At 43.6% G+C, this 27,502-nt stretch overlaps 1 protein-coding gene and 1 long non-coding RNA gene across 3 annotated transcripts in view; one reads left to right on the plus strand and one right to left on the minus strand.

Annotated features, from left to right (window-relative positions):
- Nucleotides 1-27,502, minus strand: part of LOC124302116 (uncharacterized) — a 93,247-nt gene that overhangs the window by 35,370 nt on the left and 30,375 nt on the right. The window lies entirely within an intron of this gene.
- On the plus strand, nt 19,375-23,731 carry LOC124302159 (uncharacterized). The gene is made up of 4 exons (XR_006907644.1): nt 19,375-19,462; nt 19,546-19,972; nt 20,075-20,279; nt 20,393-23,731. It is a non-coding gene; the product is annotated as an uncharacterized LOC124302159 (long non-coding RNA).

Below are 27,502 nucleotides of genomic sequence, written 5' to 3' on the forward strand. Positions count from 1 at the left end.
TACTTACATCCGTAGTGTAAACGTGCATTATACAGAGTCACGCGTGTGATGCGTGGCGTAAGTAACGCGAATCGGCAACATTATGCGTGTAACGGTGTATCGCTAACGATAAGGCAAACTTCTAGAGGACTATTCGCATGCGATATACGCTCGTCTGTAGTTCACGAATTTTCTTTGGACGCAACTAAGAATAAACAAATGAAAATGAAACGATAATATTGCCATGACAGATGGATACGTAAGCCTTGGCAACGGACGGCAGGCAGTGGGAAAACCCAACCGTGGATCCAGATTTATTTTAAGAAAATTCAAAATCTCAGGTACCTACCTATCTACCGCACGATCGCACACTTCCGTAGGTGACGACAGAGCAACTCCGGGGTACGACGATTATAACTATACGCGGGCTGAAGAGAACCCGATGAATCGAATTACCGAGACATCACGAATCTTGTCCTCGTACAGGGTTCGTACGCCGCTTGGAATCTTAAATGCCCTGACCTTCCCAGCCTATTCCAGCCTGAAAATAGTATTTTTTCAGTAACCTTTCAAGAAATACGCCACTGATTAATGACAACTTTTTTACACATTAATACTAACGCCTACAATATTACCTAGTAAATATCTTACTACCTGACTATCAATTTACAAAAAATAGCCTGCGATTTTCCGTGTGCAAATAAAAACGAACGAAGGTTTGATATTAAGTAACATACACAGAATGTACGAAGTGGTGTGATGAAACAAAATTTTAAATTTAGGAAAGAAGTTCGTGACCAGGAGGTAGATTGAAGATGAAGGATTCGTCGAAATTCCGGTCAGGAAGAAGAAGAAATTTAATATTTGTAAGACTTGAATATAAAAAGTCTTACAAATATTAAATTTCTTCTTCTTCCTGACCGGAATTTCGACGAATCCTTCATCTTCAAAATTTTAAATGCAATTTTTTTTTCTCAAGATCGATGGTAGATACTTTGTACAAGAACGAGTTTATTTCTTCAACAGAATCAAAGTTCCAGTCTTATTTTCGAAATTGCCTGACTTTCCCTACTGTAAGAAATTCACTGAGTTTTCCCGGCGTTCCCGGTTTTCCACGTGCGTACGAACCCTGATAATATCTACACTCTAGATAAGAACGCGTGAGGATCACACTGACAATGAGACGGATTTAAAAGCTCGATTCTTATCATTGATGCAAGAATTATTACAGTATCACACGCGTCCAGGCACGCATATTTTGCCGAGTGTGCTGCAGAGACGATGGGTATAGGTATGTATACTAGGGTACGTACGGTGAATCCGATAGGTCGTGGGGTGGCAGCTGTTGCTAGTAATTGACCTAGTCATTGGAGGCTTTAAAAATAGCGTAGTGGGCCTTGATTCGAATTGATTCAATTCCCTGCTTTGCTGGCCGATTGAGCGCGGAGAGAATAGCGGCTGCTTCGCGGCAAGAGTAATACCTTATATTATACTCGGCGAGGCAATCGAGAGCGAATTAACGAAAAACATTAGAGAGAATAAAAAAGATATGACGGAAGAAAAAACTCTTTTAAAAGAACAGTTCGCGTTCGGTTGGGTACGAAATTTTATTTTGTTTGGGGCAACGCCAAGTCGCAGTAAAAAACACGCGAAAAATCATCGGAATCGAATAAGTATGTACCAACTTATCAGGGCCCCAAGAAGATATTTCGATCATCGGAAACTTCGCTGCTCGAGGTTGAATGATGTGCAGGTACGACGGATTGAACCGACTTTGCCGTTTCATCTTTCTCAGTTTTTCTCTTCTTTTGCGGAAATACTCTGTATTCTTCGGCCATACGTATTACACACGCACGTCTGTACATACGGTAGACGTAACACGAATGACGCGGTGTCTCTGACATGTGTTGTATGCATGGCGATCTACATTTTCGGTAAATTGTTAATAACGATTTTTTGTGTCACATTTAGAATTGATAAATTAATTCAGGAATCCGTAAAACCCACGTCAGATTATATTATCTATTTATACCTATGTATTATATGCGTACATGGCCGATGGTAGAAAATTATTTTGATTGATCGAACGATTACAGGCGGTACAAATTCCCGTTGGCTTCGGCACTTAGCAGATCATCGTCAAAACTCGACTATTGAACCGGATTAATTGTGGACTAATTTTTAATGATGAGATTCACAAATTTTGTAATGCACGTCTACGCCAAAGGTGCTACGGAGACGATGACTTGCTACACGTGCTGATAATGAGAGAAAATTTTTGTGAATATAGAAGGAAGCTAAAATTACCTGTGAGTACTAATGGCGAATTCGATCTAGGTAGATTAGTTTATTCTTCGAATTGATAATAACTTGGCTACCAAAATATTAGCCTTAATTAAGCATATACTTCTTGAAAAAAACCAAAACTAATAAATTAGATTAGAAATTTCATCAGGCAGTGATCAGGCCCCCACTATGTTTGGCCTACTGCCCTATCCGGCTAACATCAGGTGACATTATCAGGCCCCCTGACCTCGCATGTAACGCAGGGTTCCACAGTGGCCTGGTCCGGCTCTCGTCGCGCGTTTTTGATTAGACCCGGTCGTGGATTATCCGATCAGGCTCACATCGAGTGATTATGATTGGGTTAATACGGTAAATAAAAGAATGTATTTTTTAAGTACGAGCAGGATTTTCAGATCACTGTAAACTATCTTTGGTCCCGAATGTTGCTGTTATACATCGCATTTTTATGTCGTAGTCGGGATTTCAACCGAGATCTTTTCATTACTAGTCGCACGTCTTAACTACTACGGTATACTACCGCTTACATAATCTTCCTAGTTTTCCCCTTTAGCATTTCTACCGAAGCAATAATGAAATTCAGCAATGAGAATAAATGAACTGACTATTAAGAAAAAACTTCAATTTTGTCGGCACAGCGTAATAAATGGATGATATACGGTTTAAAGTGAAGTTTTCCAGAGCAATAAAAATGTTGGGTAGCCTGAAATATTTCAGAAATATTGGACACGGTATATGTGGATCGTAAAATGTTTGAAATATTTTTGCATTGATGAAACTATTTTCTTTAAAATAGGATATTTCCGAAATATTCGAATGTTATGCTATAGTTAATCCCTAGAAAATATCCCGAAAAATCAATGTGCACGACAATCACCAGCGTGTATTGGACTCTACAAGAAAAAAATTTCTCTGCGAATTAAACGTATATACATGTATAAACTATAGATGGTTCAGGACTACGTTGAGCGTGCCCCGATGCAGCAACCCTTAACGTAGCCTGATCGGGCTGTAGTCAGGTGAGCCTTGATGAGGATCACATCGAGCGTACTTCAGTCAGGTATACCCCAGGTAAGCCTGATCAGGCCCAGATGGATCGCCAGGCCTGCCCGAATCAATTTCCACTCGGGAAGCTTTGCAGAATAAATTAATATAAATGGATCATTATAAATTAAATCTGTATATTATTCCGATCCACATGCTGTGTTGTAACTCATATCATAATCTGTATCGTACTATTCAATATCTTCGCATCGGTTCAGATAATAAGCAATAATATTGTCGAAACAAGTTAGATTATGTGCGATACTCCTTATTGTAATTCTTACTCAAGGAAAAAACAATAAAGTTAGTATACAAAACAGGCAGTGAGAAATGTATCAAAATCGAATTTTTTTTTCTTTCCGTTCTTTTTTTTCTATAACCAATACCCCTCCTCACAGGTACTCTTCGTAAAATTACACAGATATATACATGCATATATATATATATATACACACACACTTTACACGTCAAGAGTTTATCGTGTGCAGGCAAAAGCAGCGGGCACGAACATATTCGTGAAAACTTGTCGGGGCCTCACGTTTTTACAACTCACAAGTTATAAATTAGGGTGGTTTTTTTTAAAATTTTTTTTCTTCTTACGTACCCTTCGAAAAATTAGTTCGTAGCCTTAAACGAAGCCTCGGGAAACCGGAACTCGGTAGCCAAATTCTAAACGGTGATTCATCCTGTTTGAATTTTTCAAACACTGTAACCTAAATATCTCGAAAATAATACAAGTTGGGAAGCTGTTGTTGGTTTCATTTCGTAGATAATGAAATTTTCTATACAAAAGGTCCGGACTACTATACGCCTAAATGTTTATCTTGCATTCGATACGAACGTTCAAAGTAATACGAACATGCATAAGCATCTTCATTCATTTATTCGATGCACTCAACTTTAAACGTTCGTATCGAATACAAGATGAACATTTAGGTGTATGTAGTCTGGACCTTTTGTATAGAAAATTTCATTACCTACGAAATGAAACCAACAACAGCTTCCCAAGTTATATAGTTTTCGAGACATTTCAGTCAGAGTGTTTGAAAAATTCGAACCAAATGATTCAGCTTTTACAATATTTAGACCGAGTTCCGGTTTCACGAGGCTTTGTTTGAGACAAAAAAACTAACTTTTCGCAGCATACGTAAGAGAAAAAAAGAATGAAAGTTTAAAAAAAAACCATCCTATCGTACATGGATACAAGTATGATTCACGTTACACAAATGTACGTACCTACGTACTGTACAGGTGTAACATGTACAGCTCAAAAATAACTCGAAATTAGTTGATGTTTGTGAAGACACGTTTAGACGAAGGTTAAAGCTGACGCAAAGATACCATATAAGATCGTTGACAGGGAGGGATTGATATCGAAAGAACATTAGGCCTGTTACGTTCCACGCGGACGCCTCGCGCGGACAGGCGACAGAACACTTTGAAATTCATTATAGCACGAGGGTATAAAACCATAGTATAAAGCTGAACGTCTCGTTGCTCCGTGTTTGCATGCGTGTTCGAACAAAGCGACAAGATAAACAAAAGGAGAGGGGGCAAAAAATACGAGAACTCGAAACATTGGTGAAAAACCAGCTTTTCGATTAACCGATTTCACTGATCGTGAGCGTCTGTTACGAATCGGCGATAAAAAACGCGACCCAAAGGAATTTCCAACGATATTTTCGATCTCGTAAAATCTACGCGTACAGCATTCGCGTTGATTAGTTTGGTGAAACCCGAGTAGCGCTTTCCTTATTGGGATTTTACCTGGTAGGGCCGGCTAGGGGATCTGCAGGCACGTCGGGGTTTAACAGGATTATTGCCGAGGCGCTCGGCGATTCGCGCTCTACGTCTCGTCGGGCGAGTTTATATGTATATAAAATATGTCGAGGGTGTGAGAGTGTTGCGAAGGGAACGTAGGAAGGATGTCACGATCGTAGAAGGGACCGCCTGTTTCAAATACGTTATATACCTGTACAAATTCCATCGGTATTGGTTCCTTTTAACTTTCGAAAATATCACCATTGTCTCGGGAAAATCTCACCAGCTGTTTGAGATTTCCGACGCGCTTAACCACGAATTTCGGTGCGAGGTGAAACGCCGGGCGGAAAACGGGAATGATGAAAGGAAAAACTGCGAGAACAGCTGCCCTCCGACGTCGACTCGTATAATAACCTGGAAATTAACTTCCTCCGACCAGCGGTCGAGAGTATTTTGCAAAGACGATTAGAATTCTAACAAAATGTGTTGTACACCGTGTATCAACAAGTATAATCAAATTCAAATGCTGTATGACTCGTAAAATCGTGAGCATCGAATTTTTCATCTCTTATACAACAATAACAAATTTCTAACGGCTCTCTTTGAACCAGCGAGGATACACTCGTGATATACTTCAGAGATGTAAGCTGTTATTTGCGCGATGTAATAAAGATCATTCATACAGGAAAATTACAACAGTTTGCTGAAAAGCCCAGCACAGGTTTATTACAACCGTCATAGATGTGTAATGGAGCAGTTGTACCTAGAGTAAGATCGTGGTCGATCCCGGTCAACTGAGATTTAGAGCACAAACCACCGCATATTCTTACATGTATTAATGTACATCGTAAACCAGATTTAAGCATACCGACGTAAAGTTGAAATGTTTCTTGCGATAACTCGAGCCCACGATTAATGCGAGTATATATCGGGAGATTTGCAGCAGAAGCCAAGTTTCTCTCGTTTCCAAGCCTTGCAGAGATGAGGAATGACGATAGAATGATATAAAACGTACGTTGGACACAGTTTTGACTTTGGGATAACACAGCTCGACCATTTTGCGGCAATAAGATTGTTTCTCGGCTTTGGTCGTGGCAGACGTGATTTTTAGTGAATAAGAAGGAAGAAAAAAAGAAGAAGAAGAATTACCATCCGAGACACAAAAGGCGATGTGGAATCCGGGAGTTTCGACGTCGTTGGTATTATTAATCTATCGGTGTTAATTGTTGTCTGCCGACGCTTCAAACCCGACTTCTTCTGGGTCTGAAAATGGATGCTGGAGGGAAAAAGTAGTTGTCCTTGTTGCCTCCCCGTCTGCTGTTTGTCGACCAGTCGATCCGGAGAATCTACTAATCGTAAGCAACTAACGAAATCTTTCGGGGTTTCTTCTCTGGTAATAATCGTTAAGTGCTTTGGCTCGGCGTAATATGCATCCATATGCGTACACGTATGTAGGGTACATACCTCACGATGTGCACGGATGTTCAGTTATTTACTATGTATGCGACTGCATAGGCGAGTGTGTTTACAGTTACACACGTTCAGACTGCACGTGGAGATAGAAAATAGGTGCGCCACGTGTCTAATGCCTCCTGTGCTATTAATTGTTTATATATAGCGGAGTAAACCGGTTAAATTGGCAGGCCGCAGTCTCGCCACGAACTTGTGGGCGATAAGATTTATTTATTTATTTATTTTGCGTCTCCCACGTTTTATATGTCACGTATATATATATATATATATATATATATATATATATATATATATATATATATATATATATATATATATAAAAATGTGTATAATATATGCATATATATCTGTATACCCACTACACGTGTCCGTAATACGTAGTCGCCGAAATATGCAAAGTGGGACAGTGTAGGCGCCAGGCGGATCGCGTACTTATCTATTCACACGCATAGTTTGTTGTTTCGTTTTTTGTTCATTTTCCTCTTTTTTTTTCTTCCACCACTTTTTACGATATTCAAATTCGTTACGTTATAACACGCGTACACGTATTTATTGTCGAACGTGAAATTTTTTCACTTAAATTTACCGAAGAACAATGGCGAAAGAAACGTTTCGTTGATTCGAATAAACGAGCTTTCGCTCAAAAACTCAAATTATCGTTCCGATCAGTTGTTCGGTAAGGAAATCTTTCTTATTATAAGAAACGATCGTTTTCCCCTTCGTACTTGATAAATTTAGCAAATCCCTTTTTGACACGGGTGAAAAAAAAAAAAAAAAGCAAGGGCAGGGGAGGGGGAGGGGAACATACATCACGCTGAATCTTCGCTAGCCCTGCATAACGAGCCGTCGACGGTTGCGTGTAGGCGCGTGTAAACAACGAGAGGCAGGAGTACGCAAGTAATCCGTTCGTGCCGCAGGGGTCAACGATATTTGTACAACAGGATGCATCTCGGCTCTCCGCAACAAGTGACCCCTCCATCTCCCTGCCCCTCGCCCTCCAGGCTGCGGCGAGAGCAGTGATAACAATTAACGCTTAATAAAAATAATAAACGCCTCGACACCCACACGCCCTACAAACGAGGCTGCCGGTCCGAGATGCAGCGAGCGTGTCGGGGCCTGAGAGTATAAAAATTTGAGGTACATCCGGTGGGAGAAAAAAGAAGAGTTTAATCGAGGAGTAAAAAGCGCGGTTATAATTCCCCAAATTTCGTTGGACCTTTCCTCCGCGTCGCGTAAGTAGTAAGCACGGCATTAAGCGGGAAACGTAACACGTTACATCTTAAGAGGCGGCGTAATATGTAAGCTTCGAAAGCTGGCTGCTGCGAGCCTCCGAGGAAACGCCGAAGGGAATATAAGAGAGGTGGACGATGCCAGATAGCAGCACCGTCCGACGACTTTTTATGCCCGCGGATTGAAGCACGTCTAAAATAGAGTCTAGAAGATTTAACGAGCGCCGGCCGGCCGGCATCTACTCGATGCTGAAATGATTCCCGATTACGTAGGTGCGGGAGGCACGGAAATTATCGAGAGAAAATTTTGGTCTACGTATGTTTTTCACGCACGATTTTCCCGTTCACCTAATCGTAATTACCGGAAATTATCCGAAACGAAACTACCGGCTTTAATTTCCGGTTAAAACAGCGAGTATGATATGTATATACGAATATCTGCATAGCATGGCGTGGGTTGAGGATTCAATAAAACATTGCTATCAATATTTTGTCGGTAAACTTGGCCGACAAACGTATCGTGTATATTTTAATATACACACGGAAGCCGTCGTGTTATATGTATACCTATACCATACGATTACACAATACGCACGTGTTTCCGCAGTACAAAATCGCTAAAAAAGGAAGCAAAAAAAAAAAAACAAGCAACAACGAGGTAGAGACATGGAAAAGAAGCGGAGGAGAGCTGCGGTTGATGAAATCACTTTTTTCCTCAGGAGCGAAACGAGTTCGGCTGTCTGTCTGTAATTGACCGATTATCGGTCAGGTGGACCGCGGTTTACGTAACGGGTTTATCGTCTTTACGCCGGGATCGCGATTCGACGCGTCTGCAGATCGGGGCCGAGTGTCTTCTCTTCTTCATCGTACCTATCATCTACCAACGGCGTCGGTTTAGTTTTGAATAAAACTGGCAATCGCCTCGAGACTATACTTACAGGCATCGAGAAGATCCGTCCACTTCTCTTCGGCACGGAGGCCGTAAGAAACTTGGCCTCTGCACGAATCGTATCGCGTATAACTTATAACACAGCGTATAACTTAAATGATGGGAACATCAGCGGCCGGTTACGACGGCGATGCCACGAGCAAGGCACATGGCGAGTAAAAATACGAAAAGAAAACAAATGCGAACGTGGGCGCACGCCTCTCTCTCTCTCTCTCTCTCTCTGTCTTTCTTTTTCTCTCTTTCTCGCATATGAGACCGAGTGTGAGCAGCATAGAAAATAAACACTAGCATATGGAAAGGCGCATGGGACTCGTGTAAATGTATATACGTATATTGTCTACATATGTGCATGAAACATACGATGTGAGCTGCGTGTGCGGGCAGAAAACCGGCGATATAATGAATCGCTCGCAGACTGTTTACTACACCGGTAATTATCCTCCACCTCCGAACATTCAGATTCCTGTAAACATTTGCAAGACGTGACTGACAATGAGATGAAAATCCGAAGAAATCTTCAAATTCACCGTTTTCACGGACATGCGTGCATACAAGTGTATGTTGTAAAACAGCGATAGACGGTTATGCTTTTTTTCTTACTTATTGTATTTTTTATTTTTATTTTTTTTTCTCCTTTTTTCGTTTAAATTTATTTAATCACTACTACAACACCACTTAATACGCTCCACCGGCATCTTGTTGTTGTTGAAAATTCTAGGAATGGACCACTCCTGACAACTCCATCAATTATACCGCACAGCCGCAAGACGTTCTTTATTATTTAATTTTTTTTTTTTTTCAATTTATTTTTTCCGTTCCAACACTCCTCCCAAATCGTGAAAGGAAAAATAATCGACAAAAAACACGCGCTTAGACGCATAGACGGACAGAGAGACAGACTTACGTACTGTAGAGATTAATCGAGCGAGGACTTCCTTCTTCGCTTTTCAGCTTCGTGGCCTCAAGGCTTATTTCGGCCGAGGTGAAATCTTCTCGCGTTCTCAGCTCGTTTCTAGGTATAATAATGTCTACTTGCTCAATTGTCTTTTCGTCATGTTCCCGCAGCTAAACGATGCTATGACGAAAGCTCGGTGTTCTTGTTGTTTTGCTTCTCCTTCTTCTTCTTCTTCTTCTTTTTCTCTTCTACTATTCCTTCTTCTAGCTGTCAGACAACACTTTGATGCTAGACAAACGGATCCTTTGCATCGAACAAGCTTCGTATTGTGCAATTTATTTACGCTTTATCTGCCATAATTCTTGACTGGCACCTACTGTTATTCATTTCTAAAAATTGACAACGCCAGCATCTTCCAACAAATTCAATTTCACGTCGTTTCTCAAACTCGATGTGGTATATCAAGAAAGATTACAGAGGAAAGAACAAAAGGAAATGGAGGGAGAGATAAGAGTAGATGAGAGTTGATTATTGATGATTGGGATGAATTATCATCGATCGAGAAGGAAGACAGGTAAACAAAGGAACAGCGAGGCACGCCTTTTCCTAGAAGATTACGCAATCCGGGGCATCGATTATAATTTACCAATTAGCCTGCCCCCTGGGCGAAAACCCCGAGACGATATAAGGCATCGTTAATTGGCCTAATTGTAATCTGATACAAAAGCCGACAAATTCTAGGTATATAACCTACACGCGTGCAACAGTTTCACGTCACCTTATAACCCGCGGATGCGAGAATCGTACAAGGTACATGCTGTAATTTAAAACTAACACGCAACAACAAATCGGTCTGCGGGTGATACGTACGTATACAAAAGTTTTTCTCACGAACTCGAAAACGCCATTTTATACCCGGGATAAATTACTCCTATACGTATAACCATGATTTTGTGTACAGGTACTCGGGTATCCGGTACGTACATACGTACATACATATCTGTATGCGTGTATAAACGAATCGGGAATCAGAGATGCTCGACGATAATAGGATCACGCTAACCTCTAGCGGGATGAAAGAATTGCCGTAGATTATTTCCCCCCTGTCCCTCGTCGTCGTCCCGATGGAGATCCGATTCCCGACGTATATAATAACGGGGATCAGGTCAACTGGTGAACTTTCTAAAAAATAATGAGAGAGCGAGAGAGAGAGAAAGAAAGAGAGACAGAGAGAGAGAGAGAGAGAGAGAGAGAGGAGAGAGAGAGAGATCCAGAAAAACGAAAACTAATCCCAGAACAATTTACTCCCAAGATTGTGCGACGGTGCACAACGATTACAACAGCTGCATTAGGTAAATTGAATAATAATGTAATTAATGAGCCGATGAGTGCGGGAAACGAAAGGCCTGCACTCAACTTAGTGAAATATCCGTATATTCTCACTATTTTTCTCGCCAGTGAACACCTACGATTTCTAACGGGTGGGAAAAAAAATGATGCGAGAAAAATGGAAGGAAAGAAAGGAAAAAGGAAGGCCCGAGTCAACTTAACGCCGACGCGTTGCCCCGGACGTGTATTGCAGGCGTGTCCCGAGGCCGTCTTTACGCCAAGAGACGAGCTCCGATCGCTGTGCACGCGAGTTCCGCTCTGGAGGCGATTCTAAACTTAGCCCCGTCATATTTTCGAATTTCCCGATCCCTGCACCACCGGCATTTCTCTAAACAGCCGAGCACGTCGAGAAATTGGCCAGACGCCGCGCGTAGAACGGAGGTAAATAAGCCTCTGCACGGTTAAGGGGTTTAAACTGCAGCATCACGAAGGCAAGCATGCACGTTCGGTTGGTCGTCTCTAACCTCCTGCATTCATCGTCATCGTCGTCGTCGTCGTCGTCGTCATCGTCATCGTCATCATCGTCGTCGCCGCCATCGGGTAAACAGCGAATCGAGGGGAAGCAGAGCTGCCCCCGAGAGCTTATAAATGCTTAGATCAAGACTCCTTGACTGCGGCTAATTGCTTCGATAGCGATTATTATACGTAACATGTATACGCTTTTGCGTAAAAATGTTGCCGAGCGTTTCTCTGTTGACTTACAACAACATTCGCGTTGTGGGCGGACTACATGTAACCACTGTCCGCTAATGACGATAATTAATTTCAAAGACCTTGACCGGTCGGGCTTTGGGTTCTCTTTTCGCTACCAATAGAAACTACGATCCGTGTTGTTAGCCGCGTTCGCGCAGCGCGTTATGTGTAATGTACCACATAAAGCACTCGGAGAACGGCCGAGGAGGTGGAAGAGAAGGAGGAAGCCTGTTTACTTGAAACAACTACACTTAATTTAGTTCCGTATATATTCAGCTGTTACATAACTCACTTGTCACAGATCGACATTTTTCTTTTACTCTTTATTCTTACGTTTCTTTTTCTTCTTCTTCCACTCCTACTGCACACCTTAGCTACGTTCGCTACACGTGTTATTTAATTGTAAACATCTTTACAGGTGAACGCGGAGACTCGGTAATGAAATGAATTTTTATCGTCACGGCACATAAAGACGATCGGAGTACGACGAAACGTTGAAACACTTCGCGGTGATTGTCGTAATCAGTTTCATCTAGAGAATCGCTCGTTCATTATTCTTGAAAAGGTGCACAACTTCGTCACGGATCTAATTTTAAAACGACGTTCTGACGATTCATGGCCGCAATTGGTACTTGGGTACTGTACGAATTAGATCTTTTTATACTCGCGGGTTAAAGGTCAAGAGTTCCCTTTTTATTTCGTTTCAAATGTTTCGTCGTTGATACCCATTATATCGTACGTTGCTGCCGCGATAGTTGATATTCATGTACATCCACAGCTGAGATGTTTAGAGATTAGTTTCAGTATTTTTATCGAACCGTAGAAGGGCCGGAAGCCGTTATAACGTCTCTAAGACCGTGCCTCAAGATTAGAGGAGTTACAACATTGAGTTACGAAATTTTTCCCTCCTCGTACGCATATTTATTTATCCTCTTTGGCAGACCGCGTCGGTTTTACTAATTATTATATGTGTGAAAAATTTCAATACCTTTCAGTTCTATTTTCGTCAAGTTTTTCTATCGCTCCTTCCACACGGAGCATGCAGTTTGTCCTCGCGATAGACGCGCGGCTAATATACACTGTGTACCAAAATTGCACACTAACGCAAGTCTAAACATCGGCGATATCCAAGTGTTCGAATTTACGACGTCTAATCGCCTCTGAGATTCCACCTGCATATTTCGACGAATTCGATCGAACTTGGACGATCAGCCGGAAGACGCAAAGATCTGTAAAGATGAGGTGCGGTGGATCGCGCTTAATTCGAGGGTCTGCAACGGAGGAATCAGTCCTGAAAGATCCGTGACGATCGAGCAATGGTGGTAGAGTTGCTAGGTTAGCGCCTCACGCATTTATCCGTTGTGGTAATCTGAATTCTGACTGATGCCAGATTGCTGGTCGGAAGTCTTTGATGTTACCCGTAGGAGTTATCTGTGTACGTCTTTACTCTCGAGGCGTGCGTTGGTCTCTAGACTAAGGTTTCGGAGAGTCGAGAATAAGTCGCGTCTCGCGTCGTCGGCTTTGTTGTACTCGGCGAGCTGCTCCGCGATTGTTTGCAGAGACACGGCCATTATCTTGACAGTCGTAAATCGAAAAACGCGTCCCCACGTTATACCTCCAGGTATCCAGGCATCTCCTCGGGGTACGGGTACCACCCCCTTACCGACGTGCCGCGAGGAGCTCTCCCCTCGCCGCTACGCGTCTTTGCCAAAAGAATCAGAAAGGCGGCCGCGGGGATTTGCGCTCTTCTTGTCAGCCGATCGTCGAGTGGTTCAACCACTTGACAGCAGCACGCAGCGCCTACTCAGACGCCCGATGTAAGTACGCGTGCAGGATTGCCGGGGAAGCTGCCGCATTACCCGAGAGATCCCCTGCCATCCTGCTTTCGGGGTATACTTAAGCAACTAATCTCTACCCGCGCAGGTGTGGTCGGCCCATCTTTTCTCATATTTTTATTTTTTTTCTTCCCTCTTTCCGCCTTCTTCCTTCGTCGCTTCACTTACCGCGGTGTGTAAAGTCGTCCACAGGTTTCCTCGTTTCCTACCGTTCCGTGAGCTTTTAAGGTTACAGAAATTTTTATAGAATCTAACAACTCTCTACGCTCTAGGAAGACTTGGTGGTTTTATAACGAAATCAATCGTTGTGTGGGAACAATTTTTTTCGAGGTCACCCGATGTTTCGTTACAAATGGAAAAGTCAATTTAGGGTGGCATGCATGTTTTTTCGCTAGGACAAAGTCGCAAAGAGAGTTTTAGCCGTACGAAAAATTTGCCAGAAGTGTAAGATAAGATTTTTACAATTATCTCAAGTCTGAGAGATGCTCCTTATCATGAGAATTTGTGCCTGTATTTAAAAGACATTTAAACACGCTTATTCCAGTTTCTTTGCGTAATCTTAATCTATGAAATCTTTTTTTTTCAGCGTTATAATACAATTTTGCTTGTCGTTGCCAAATATTTTCCCAAGTGCAGTCTACGTACAACGATAAAAAAATAAAACACGTAGACAAGTACAAAGTACATAAAATAGGCCGTACAATGTGAGTGAACAAATTTTCTTCCCCCGAAATCGCGAAGGTTGACGTAAGGGTGAATAAAATTTTACTACCCTACGCTTGTGTCTATTGGTCGAAAATATTGTTGGCGATAACGGAGAGAAGTTTACGGAAATAATAAAAAGCAGAACGACGAGACTTTACGGTATACGAAAGCGTGGATGTGTAATATAAGCTACACCTGGTGCCTCAGGGGCACGCCGAAAAGCTTTCGAAAATGATATGCACGCATGTACGATAAAGCACAAAGCTCTGTGGGAACGAGTAAAGTCTGTTGAAAGTTTGTCATGGAGTTGAAGCACCGTAAGCGGCGTAACCAAAACAAGCGATCGCGCGGGCGCGTGTAAATATACCGATACAATGCGTATGCACGACCCTTCGTGTGGAGGTGCACAGATACGCACGCGTGTTGACGGGGGGAAGAGAGAGAGAGAGAGAGAGAGAAAGAGAAGGGGAGAGGTAGGGGGAGAGAAAAAGTCAGGGCTAAATGTGCGTAGCCAGTATCGTATGATGTGGTTGTGCAGACGCTGCGGTTGTGAGAGAGTGTGGGCGAGATGATATCGGGTACAAGTGGGAAAATGAGCGGAGAAGGAAACGTCCGTTCGGACGGAGGAGCAAAGGAGACGGGTGTACGAGTGGCAACGAAGTAGGTATATCTATGTATATGCATACACATTCGAGGAGAGACCAACGGAGAGGATAACCAACACAGGCTCACCCACGCAACGCGAGATGCAGAAACACTCTCTGATTGCGGCTCGAATGAAGGAGAGCCGCCGACCCGGTGTGGCTGGTCTGATTTCTGAACAACTGCCTCCCTCCTCCTCCGTGTGGCGGTAAAAAGCAAACGAAATAACGATAAACGTGTCAAGCGTTGGGCGCTTCGTTGGCTTTTGAATCGCGAATTTTTGGGGAGTTGGGCTGATTTTCGGGCTGCGCTACAGTCCCATATTCTCTGGACTTTGATAAGAGTTTAAAAAATTGGCCACGTACAGATTTCGAAGAGTGATTTATGCGCTCTGAGTTTACGGTGGGATGAATTTTTGCGTTAAATTTCTTTTGGGAATATTCAAGTTTTGAAGTCAGCCGATCTGTTTTCGGAATTCGTAAAATATTCTAGGGGCGGGAGGGAGATCGACTTGTCACGTGTACTCTGCAGTCTCTAACAAGAGAAAAAAAGGAAAAATATCACTTCTTTCCGATCGCCGAAGACGAAATATGCGCAGACTTATTCGATCGCACGAATCGAAAACGCACATATACGACACGATATTTGACATTCGTCGCTACTTTTCTCGATTACGTGGGGGAGGGGTGCTCTGACATTGGTTGTCCAACTTGCTTGCTGGCTGCCCCTGCAGACTTCGCCGCGGACACTTCGGCTAAATAAAACACCGTACAGTCTGTGTATCACGCCGCACAGTGGTTCTCGATAGAAACTTATCGCTGGCTCGAAAATACTGGGTATAGTGCCTCCTATGCCTGGTAAATCGATTGCATTTTCACCCTCCGACGACTTTACACCGTACCCTTGGTCGAAAACTACTCGATTATACATCACGAATGATCTCGTCGTCGAATAACTGGTATATTTACCAGGAAATGTGAGAGTGTGTCGACTTTCTCCGAGATGCTGCTGGGATGTGGAAAAGTGTGCGTGATTGTACGATAGATTTTCCTACGGCTCGATACATATCCCGCACTTGAGAATCTCTACAGCGAGATCAGGTGATGGGGCGGAGCGTGTGTAGAACGCATAAACAACACGTGACACCAGCCTCCGCGTATATATATAATATATTATATATATATATACCTATATCGTACAACGTGCGTGAGTTTTCTTCTTGGTGTCTATCCCCCCCTCGCCCATTCTTGTGTGCATGATCTACGCCTGCACGCGTGTATGCGCATTTGCGCGGATAGAGGACGGATGGATAGATGGACAGATATCCGCGGCGCACACACGCGTGAGCGAAATACGCACGTGCGTTTGGAGACCCGCAGCTTGGCGCATCGCGTGCACGTGAGCCCGTACACAACCTGTCCATCCCGATAATATAGAGGCTAAAAAGAGAGAAAGAGAGAGAGAGAGAGAGGTGGTCATATACGCTCGACGCATGTAACACACCGGTTAACTTGTTTTCATAAGCAGACGTGCCCGGGCAGCGCAAAGACGTGGGCCGTAACCGAAGACGAATCACTGACTCCTGCAGCACGGCGATGCATGCGATTAGGGTACCTACTCTAATGGCATAATGATAAGGAATCAAATCGTGACACTCGTGCAAGCGCGGCTTGGCGTTCCTGGGTGAACACCGACAGTCTGCTCTGATCGGGTGGAGGTCAAAACTTGGAAAGATCGATATTTGAAATGGCCGATATATCGGGACTTCAAGCGTGCGAAAGTAGAATAAAGAAAAGATAAATTGTTCGAAAATCAAGATTTCGAAGAATTGATCTTTCGTGATTTTATTTGCGCATGTTTGAAATTCCGATGTACCGGCCATGCTTAATATTGACCCTTCCAAGCTTTGACCTTCACCCCCTGACCCTAGCACCCTCGGTTCCTCCCCCGTTATCGAAATACCGTTATACAAATGACGCTGAAGAGAATCGTGCATCAACGTCATTCGGGATGATTTCTTGTGCGATGTGGTGAATTATTGACTTTTTTCTACATCCTCACGTGTTCGACTGAACTTTGTACCGAAATCTGCAAGGCACTCGATCACATGCCACTCCCCGTTGTAGTACATGTACCTAATATGATTTCCTAAATGTCCGTAGACACGAGATCGTGCGAAAAATACAGTGTCCTTGAATTATCTTTCACCGATGGAAAAGTGCGGATCGAAATCAGTTTGACCTTTTCGATGGACATTTTCTTGATAAATATGTTCCGCGTAAGAAGGCGAAATAGACGGAATTCTTACTATCGCTACAGACGTCGGTACACCGTAACTTCTGATTGGATTGCTCTTTACCCCTGTTTCATGTTTGTTTTTGTCCCGTCTTGCAGAGAAGCTAGACTCGCGGTATACGTGCGGAGAAAAAAACTAGTTGGAAAGTAAAATTATTGTGTCATTTCACCGAATTGCTGCGCGTGTCAGGCGGAAAAAAAGAGACGTTTTTAGAGAACGAGGGTGAAGGCGGAGAACTTGGCTTGCTCTCTAACTTGGCTTTCTCTTATAGGTAGTATAAGATTGTTTATTTTACATCGACTCTCAAGAAGGTACTCGGGGTTAGGCTGCACTGCAGCCGGCTGATAATCGGATTAATTTCTTGGATGAAAACGTTTTACTGGCATGTTCCGAGGAATAAACAACAAGTACTTTGTTCTACTTCTCCAAATTGCACTCTGTCTCGAGAGCTGTATTTCGTCGTAGATTAGAGTCGGCGTAGACCTGTTATACCCAGGTGTAAGTAGGTTAGGTTACACCTTGCCAAGTCCAGAGCACTGCCGCACAAGCAGACAGCGACGATGACACCGTGGCTTCGACTTCTTACACGTTGATCAAGCTGTGCTCCTGCAGGAGTTCAACAGGTGGTGCTAACCCGGAGACAAACCGTTTCCTCCATCTGCATTTGGCCGGGAATTGTTTTCTCGTACTCCGACGTACACGGATCAATTTTACGCCGCGGTGGTTCTGCTGCGGATCGTATTGTTGGAAAAATGCGGAAAGGAAAGCAGTGGTTTGAATTGATCGTCAAGACTGCCATCCTTGCCGGGTCGAAAACTCTGAATTCAATGTACCTGCTGTAAGATGTCAACGAAACGAGGGAAGAATGACCGCGCTGCAGAAGCTGTCAATAGGAAAGAGAGAGATAGATAGAGACTAAAATTCGCGGTCCAATTAGGGCAAAAGTGAAAGGGCGCTCGGTTTCATTTCCTCCGGACAATCGTAATTTAATTATTAATTTCGGGATAACGATGCGTGCATGCATTGTGTACGCAAAGACATTTATCAAACACAGCAGGTACACGAACGCACTATACAGGGTATGCACATATATATGAATATATTTATATAGGTATGTATTTTAATATAAACGCACTATGCTCACGCAATGGGCGAGAGGCATTAAAGCAGCGTCGAAAGAAAAACAAACGCCAGTGCCACTTCCATACAAATGAGATGCGTGTATATAAGTACACATACAAGTTAAAATTCTGCTCGGCAGTAAGTCTCTTTTGACTTATAAACCAAGTCACAAACAGCGTAAGGTGGTATGCCGTCACGCTAGATGAAATTTGAAATTGTACATTGCCCCGCCGTATCAAACCTCGCATAATTCGCAATGACGAAGAGGACTGAGAGTAAAGAGGGGTAAAAAGAAAATAATAATAGTGTTATTTAAAAGATACCGCGGTCATTCGAGTATTGTGGTAAACAAGTGGGAAAAATGTATTTTGTCCAGACTCCGTAATGCAGCTACATATACAAATTGACGAATAGAGTAAACCTGGCCGATGCGTTCTAACATAACGTGTAATCAAAAATCGATCTGTTATACGCGTATACGAGCAATCCCTGTTTACTTTTCACGTGCAAGCGGCCAGTTGGCCGATAATTCCTCGGTTTGTGTTTGTCGGCACAACGTACATGGATAATTAATTAATGCAAATTGAATTCGCGAGGTTTGCGGTGCGCGGTATTATTATGTGGCTTTAACGAGAGTTGCTTTCGATCCGCGTGTGTGTGGGTGGAAAACGCGACGGGCATGAATTTCCACGCGTGTTTGTCCGTTCGCAATACATCCATGGACCGAGATGTCCTCGCAGAGAAGATTACGAGTCATAATATCGTAGAGTCGGCGGAGGAAGGAGGGTACACTTGTACTAGTATAAACTCACACGTGTCCCACTCGGCAATATCACATATCTCATACTTACAGTGAAAATTGAAGATTTCAAACACCGCAGCGCCGCGGCGAGTGTAATAAACCGGCGAGTTAATTATCCCGGCGTACTACTAATGAACGATTTCCACTTAGGTAATTAGGAATAAGTCAAGGCGTAGACTGCACTGTGGTTTACCAAGGTTAAATAAAGTGAATAAATACTATGCTGTGGCGTTTCTATATCGTTTATACGCGGGTACGATAGTTTTCATTCCCGATGAAGCGGTGATTACGAAGGCAGTGCACGCCGGCGCGTCATATCGTCGCACGTCAACCAAGAGAGTCGTGTAAATATTGCCAATGGGTTGTCGAAGGTGAGAATTATTTAAGAATAGCCAGAGCTTGACGGACGGTGATTTTATACCGGTAGGTGTACCCAACGAATTAAATATTCCAAAGAGGATGTCTAGCTCGGAGTTGCAGGCTGGACGGTGGCGGCTATAAACGCTCTTCGTGTAGTAGTAGGCATAATACGGAGACTTCGAAAGCTCTAAAAGTCATAAAACCGGGACTTGTCCGCGCGGCGACCAACGTATGGCCCATAATTATACGATAGAGGAAGAATCGGAAACTTGCCCCCGTCATCCCTCCGGACATCTGACCGGTTATCCGTCCGCCGGTGCAGGTCCTAGGCATCATTGGCCCAGCCGTATTGTACAATTCGACCGTCATCCTGATTGCTACAATTGCTAGCCTCGCTGCAGCTTGTTACGACGCGTAAGGAGGATCACCCTCGACGGGAGTGCCTCGAAACTCTCGACTATCAAGCGGGGGCCTCTCTACTCTCCACGTTTCCTGTACGAAAAACTTTTTCCATGACCATTACTCGAAGTAGAAAGTCCAAGATGTCCAGTCAAAAATCCGTTACTAATTCAGGGACATTTTCATGACATTGTCAGGTTACTCAAGGACATCGAAAATAGAATATTTCTACGCGAAAAGAAAAATTCAAGCATAGTTTCCAGGACTTTTGAAGGACAGGCAAAATTCAACATTTCCAGGGCCACTGGGCACCGTGAGATTCCAAAAGCACTGTCCTCTCTAGCCTAGACTGAAAATTACCGCACACCGGCCAGTCCTCGGCAACGTGACTGTGGTATATAGGTAAATGATGATCTCGAAGCAAGGTTGCCATCGTTGAAACCACCAATAAAGTAAGATGAAAAGCCGAAGAGAAGAGATTAGAAGTAATTAAGTGTGCGTTCGCTCTTCCCCAGCAATCCGAGGGGTCCGAAGTCGGCCGAGTCTATATGTAGAGGCTTTGGTCGGTCTTATTTGCCCTGCAGTCCGTGTCCCAGGGGCGAAAACGTATAGAGTTCTCGATTACTGTTTGGGGCGAAGGCGAAAGAAATTAACTACGACCCTCGTCCTACCAGGCGGCTCTTCAAATCAGCGTGGGTACAACAACGCGCAACACGCTCGATGCAAGTGGTACCCACCAGAAAGGTGGTTGAATGTTCGTGGGTGTGGAAGCACGGCGAAGAGATCATTCGAGGTGCGGGTTCTCTTTTGGTAACAACTGATCGTTCCTATCTTCAGCGGCTCTTATTGTCTCTCGGAGTAGCGCGATCACGCTTTTACTGCCTCTTCGCTGTCTAACGCGCCCGGGAGACAACGTGCAGACCGCGGTGCGTGTAACGGAGGCCTATGGTAGTTTACAACAAACAACGTGGAATAGGATCGTTTACCGGTATATCTCGAGGCCGGAACGATTCACGCTCAGGGTTACCTGAGCCACCGAAATACAATATTACACAATTCGAGACCTGATTGGACGTGCGTCTCCACGGAACCCGAAATTTAGGCATTGGATTATACCGTGAGGATGGGCAGGACGACGGGATGGCGCTACTCGCGCATTATCGTCTTATACATACACTGCAGAGGACAAGTCCCACCACACCGGGTTCCGGCGCCCATAGCCCATAAATACGAGCAACCAGCCTCCGTGGTGTTCACGCACGTTGCTGAGAGGTATGGGTGCTGTACATGGTACATCACATCTACAAGGGTCTCCATACATCGCGCGTAACCAACACTCGACGATGCATCGTGTCGCTGGACGTGGAAGTAGATTATTTTTCTGCTCAACAGCGTACAAGCCGCGCGAGTATGCGTACGTGCGGTTATTTTTCGTCACTTCGAGTCTCCTTCGACTATTTTCTCTTATTATTATTTTTAAATTGTTATTCTTCCCAATTCTTTACGCCCAACATTATGTTTCCACGATGTGTGCGGCATTTTTTTTTCTTCTTCCTTTACCTTTCATCGTTATTCCTCCTTGGCCCCCGACGAGCTTCCATCGTTCCTGAGAGTAGAACCACTACTATGACCTTGAGGAACCTTGGCGCCGAGATGAGGCCAAGGCCTGCGTGACACAAGGAACCAATAAACGGACCCCTTCCTCTTCGATGCAACTGAGCTAACTCCACCGCTGGGATATATTGCTTCGCATTGCGGCAGGAGATGATTTTTATTAATTGTAAACGCCATTTGCAACTCGCCAAGTTGCTCGCTTCATCCGATGCCGAGGAAAACTCTTCTTCTCAACTGCCGTGCTGGCTCGAGAGCTTCGGCGTGACTCGAATGCATCGAGCGACTTGGATAACCCGCGGGCCGAGTCGCCGGGGGTCTATTTTCAGTGTTATAAATATACCGTATGCGCTCAAGGGATTTATGGGTTTGGTAAACAAATGGCGTTCGTTCCGCCTCCCGGCCTGACCATTAGTATGCTAAAAGGCTGATACGGCCAATATTTGTACAGTCGCGGTGTCGTACGCGAACGGAACAACGGAACCATTTTACTCGCATATAACTCGGCTAGTGTTCCTCGATGTGCTTGTCATTCGATATACGCCTTTAATCCGGCACACCGTGCGATATATATATATATGTATATATATATATATCAAAGCATATGCAAACAAGCACACCCATCGCTCACGCGAAGAAACTTTTCACTGCTGTGGACGAGAATGAGAATCAGAGTACATGTGGTACCTACCCATGCTTCTTGTTTCGATTCTTCAATATTTCGTCATCGGCTTATCCCCCGGAGCTTGATACGAATACTGGTGATTCTATTTAAAAGCGAGATTCCGACCAAACAAGGGATCGGAAATATGTTACTGCCTGCTAATTTATTACCGTGGACTAATTAAGCAAATTTCACGCAATTTTCCTCGCGCGGTGTGCATCGAACGAATAATCGATGGTATAATGTACATGGACGCTAATTGGTGATAAATGTCGTTTGCGAACTGACCGAGTCGAAACAGTCCGATTACGTTACTGCGGTAGGTTAGGATGACCACGTGTTAGACCCAGGGGAATCGCTGGTCATAGGTATACATTGAATACATCCGGTTTTGAGTCCGATGTAGAAAAACACCGTGTCGAGTTATTAATAAACTAGTTCGTGACCACTTCGTGATGATTATATTGCTGATTGTGTTACTGTTTGCTGCTCGTTCGTGGTTGCCGAAAGTAACTATATCATGATTCGGTGAAACAGCGGGCCAAGTTATCGTATAAATATCGTATAAATAACAACTTCAACAACGACGGATATATAAATAAACCCATAAAGACTGTAAATTGTAGACAACGATTGACGTCACTCGAAATAGTCGCATCTTATATAATTACGTGTACATAATGCATATAGTACAGAAGATGTTTAACGATTATGACGCAAAAAATTTGTAGGAGCTACCTGTACGTCTGTAATGTAAAGTATAATATTTATGTCATAAAATACTAGTCTGGAGGAGACACACGCGCGTTTAAACGGCAAGATTAAAAATAAGCGAGCGAAGGATTTTTCTTATAGCAGATATTTAAAAATAACAGGCTGCCAGCTTGTTGGAAGTTCAAACGAATGAAATTATAAATATGTAGAAAGAACTGGATTTCGACAACACCGCCTTTCGAGAAATTTAACCTGCAGCTCGTGGCGAATCGATGTCACCACCCTGGAAAAAAGAAATAACGCTAACACACGTGCGGCAGCTGATATAATTTCGTCGATACTTTCCTCTCGTGTTGGTATTAAATTTTTTTCTCATCTTCCACCTTTTCCTTATTTCTCTCGTATTTTCTCTATCACTCAACTTTTCCCATCCATTCCTCCTCCCTTTCCTTTTCGCTCCACCTGTCAAATCGGCGTGTGTAAAACCGTCCATGTACGCCAAAATATATCAAATATAATCACACGTTCACTCTCGTGATTCCGTCTTTCGGTACGTACTCATTATATATTCGAAGGTCCTCCGTCTCTCTTTTACGAGACTAAACCACACGAATGCACAGCCGGTTGATTACATGCCTATCGCCTATAAGACTCACACCAACCGAATCAAAGCGAGCCGTGGGTAATGCTCAGGGTACGAGTTTTCAGCGTTATAAACAAGAGCGAATGGAATTTTACACACGTGAAATTCCAATAACTTGGACATGTTTAATCACGTATCCATAGGTATAGTTGGTGTAAATATGTACATACGCACGTTGTATTTTATCGAAAAATAAACCATCCAATTCGATGCTTGGATCATGCAGGCTGCGAATAAGCTACTATCCGTTTCTCTCCGTCTACATTTTTTTTCCCCGGTTTAAAAAAAAACAATTTTTTTTAAATCTTCCCTTTTCTCCATCGTTAAACCGCGATGTATTTATGATTACAATTGATTAACGCTCGCATCGAAAGTTGCGGTGAAAACTCGTTCTGCCGGCCACTTCGGGCAGTTGACGCATCTCTCGGTGATCGCCGCCACGGTGCGTTGCAGGTAGACATGTGTACACAAGCACAAACACAAGACTCGGGATAACCTGCGTATATAGTTCGGAGTGGTGGTGGCAATGGTCCATATTCGACTCTCGAAAGATAAAAGGAGAACTGAGAAGAGGTGGAAGAAGAATATGAAGAAAAGGAGTTTCGAAGTTTCTGTAGCAGCACTGACCTGACCCTCGAGCTGGTATAACGTGGACGCGCCCAGGAAAACCTGTTCCATCAAGTTCTAAGAATTCTTCTCAAATTTCTAGCTACACACCAGTTTTACCTTCACCGCACACAAAGTAAACAAGGTTCCCCGTTCCGTGGGCTTATACACACAGGCAAACACAGATTGTAAGAAGGAAAAGGATGCTGCAGGTTATACCTGCGTTATACGTATCTACGCACTGACGTGACGTCACGGGACCCTTGTCCTTGTCAAATATTTTACCAAATCTGCGGCTTCGTCGCCTACCCTTTTCTCCCGAAAATAGGGAAAAGGAACACACCTCCTCTCGGAGAGGAGTTGCGTTTCGTGCAGCACGGGCGTAATGTGGAAGCCTTGTAGGTAGCAGGTATAGAGAGAGGGACCTTTTCGAGGCACAGCACCCCTTGCTGTATCCACAGCTACGCCCAACCGTGCACGTTCGTGGTGTAATACCGCGGCCGTAACGCGTATGGCTGAACGCGGAGACGTGCGTTGTGACTCGGTATGTGCGTATTTTAATCATGTTGAGGAAAAAGCCGTTATTTAGCAATTTTTTAACTGTTTGATTTTCAGTAAACCGTAATAAAACGAAATACATGTACTAATATTTTCCAATCCTAGTTCGTTCGAAATCGTTTTAAATGTGAGAAAGTAGAGTGATTGTTTCTCGACGTTTCGTTACGATAACGTTACCAACTTCAACCTCGTGTATCATTATATGGATATACGTGTAACGTGGGTATGTATGTACAGTGCGACAAACGTGGCGAACCCCCGCGCGCTGCCTTATCTCTGCTATCCGAAGGCAAATATTTGTTGCCACCAACTGCCGGCTCGATTTTTCTCTGCTAGGGATTCTAATGTCGAGTCAAAATCGAGACGACCAACCCCACGACGTAGCGGCTGTAATATACGCGCTTCTGCTCGAAGGCTTGAGCTGTGTACAAGGGTACGTTTATGGGTGCCCGGCTATTCTTACGACTCAAACTTGACGGGGAGCAGCGTTGCGGTGACTTTGACAAATGGGGAAAATCCAGTGTTCAGTCATCTTGTGTGTAATTATTTTTCCCGAGACTTCTTCGTTTTCTTATTCTTTATATACTTCAACTTTTCGCTCGAGAGGATTCTTTTCTCGTCGGCATTGGTCGAACACTCCTCGTGTAATACTTTATACACCGCGATCGGACTAACGATCAACTTCGAACTTTACCACAACTATGCACCGATAAAGTAAAACGAGTTTAGTGAAGTTTGCTGATATCACGGTACTTTTCTGTACTCGACTTTAGTCTGAGGAATTATTACAGGTTTACGTAATACGATTACAGCATCTCTGACAGTGAATCCGCTTTTATTCGTTCGTCCAAATCGACTCATGCCAGACCCATTAATCCGGTAGGAATATACAACCAACGCCAATTTTTAACCCACCATAGAAAGGATGGATGTACCGGTTTGACGTTTTTGCACTATTTAATCGACTGATTCGACCTACCCAGATTGTTGTGATTAAAATTAACTGGCGATTACGTATTGCAATGCAAGAAGAGGCGAGTTTATAATAATAAGTATCATTGAATAATAAACGATTCTGTACGTCAGCTGGACTGATTACAGTATTAACCAGACATCGTGGCGAGCGTCTGTTCACGATTGGCCGTAATTATAAACCACGTAAAACAACAACTCGAATCTAAATGGCGCCTTTGTGTTACATCAACCCATGCTAAAGTTTTGGGAAATTTTAACCACTCAACATCGTCGAGACAAGCCAACCATCCACGGAATACGAAACCCTCTGCAAAGAACTTCACATATGTAAAGGTGCGTGTGGGTTCGTCCACATGTACGAGTGTAGGCTGTAGAGAAAATTTGATAAGTTATAGGAAACCATACATACACGAATACCCGTCGGGGGACAAACGCACACGCACGCACACAGACACAGGCACAGACGCATCGTATACGCGCACGCGTTGAATGGTACATAAATGATAAAAATATCTTCTACGGCACGACGGGAGACCACCAAAGGTCTGGTATTACTTAGCCTTCGCACTCGCCCTCCCAAAAGGTTTTTGTCTGCCATGGAGGCAAGAAGAGAGACACCGCGAGGAAAACACGAGGAGGGAATTATTACGGTTCGCTGCAGCCTTGGCAGCCTTGGTCTGCCTCTATAATTCATTACAACACGAGAGAACGGGCAAAAATCGAAATTCAAATTTGACAATTTACTTAAACGACGTGCAAACGGGCGCAGCTTGGATGCATTGACTTTAACGGGATAACGGCATGATCCGTGTGTTACCCAACAAACGGAGGACGGATAAAATGGGGCGAAGATCCCGGAACGTGTCCAGAGCGTGCCTAAATACCGTGCGAGACAAGTGCGTCTTTATGCGAGCACGAAACACAATGAATTTCTTTTTTCACCGTCGTCGTCTTCTGTGCAGGTATCTCGAGCTCTTTGTGTCTAGCACATCCCTCGGAAACGCAAGTGCATCGGCAATGTGACGTGCATGCTGGGGCTCGGATCGACGGTTAGCAACGGCCGTCGCACAACGAGATCCTCAAGACGTGGGAACTTTGGCAGGTGATCCTGAACCAAGAAGGAAGAAGCGGCGGCTGGGCGGCAGGGGAGACCAAAGACTCGTAAACTTCTTGGCCCAAGGCCTCGGACACCTTGCACATCGGCCCCATCGCTCATCCGACTCCCCCTTCACGCGCACCGCGTTACACATATTATAGATATATCTTCGATTATTATCACTCGCAGATGCGATCGGCATGTATTCGCGTCACGTGTCGTTATACATACAATTCACTACATCTTCACTTTCATTACGCTGCATTTTTCTTTACATCAGCTGTAGGATACGTAAGTGTGTATGACTGTAAGGAATACATTCGTCCGAGTTCAGGCGTTAATGAAGAAAAAGGTATAGTTATGTGTTTGAAAATTAGGTAATCGGGGTAGGTATGCATCCTACGTAATGACATGGTGATTCAATAACAAGCGTGTCCGTGAAATTGCACCTCGCCAGTCAAGTTGGACCTGTTTTTCCGCGAGGCTTTTATGCCAGAGGTAAACGTTGGCATTTTGATCAACGATCACGTTTCCGTTACGTAATACTTTCTTCGTTTTTTTATACATCCGAATTTTTATGTTCCACGTATATTTGTCTCTTATTTAACTTTAATTTAGATAATTTGCGTGTCGGGTCGAAGAAAAAAGGTCTTTATAAAGAAAGAACATTAAGAGGGTAAACCTTGCACGAATGGAATTCCCTGTAGTTCCTTTTTTACCACCGATTCAATACATAGAATATTTTAAACTGCATTTAC

Source organism: Neodiprion virginianus, chromosome 1 (assembly GCF_021901495.1).
Source record: "Neodiprion virginianus isolate iyNeoVirg1 chromosome 1, iyNeoVirg1.1, whole genome shotgun sequence".
In the NCBI taxonomy this organism is placed as follows: Eukaryota; Metazoa; Arthropoda; class Insecta; order Hymenoptera; family Diprionidae; genus Neodiprion; species Neodiprion virginianus.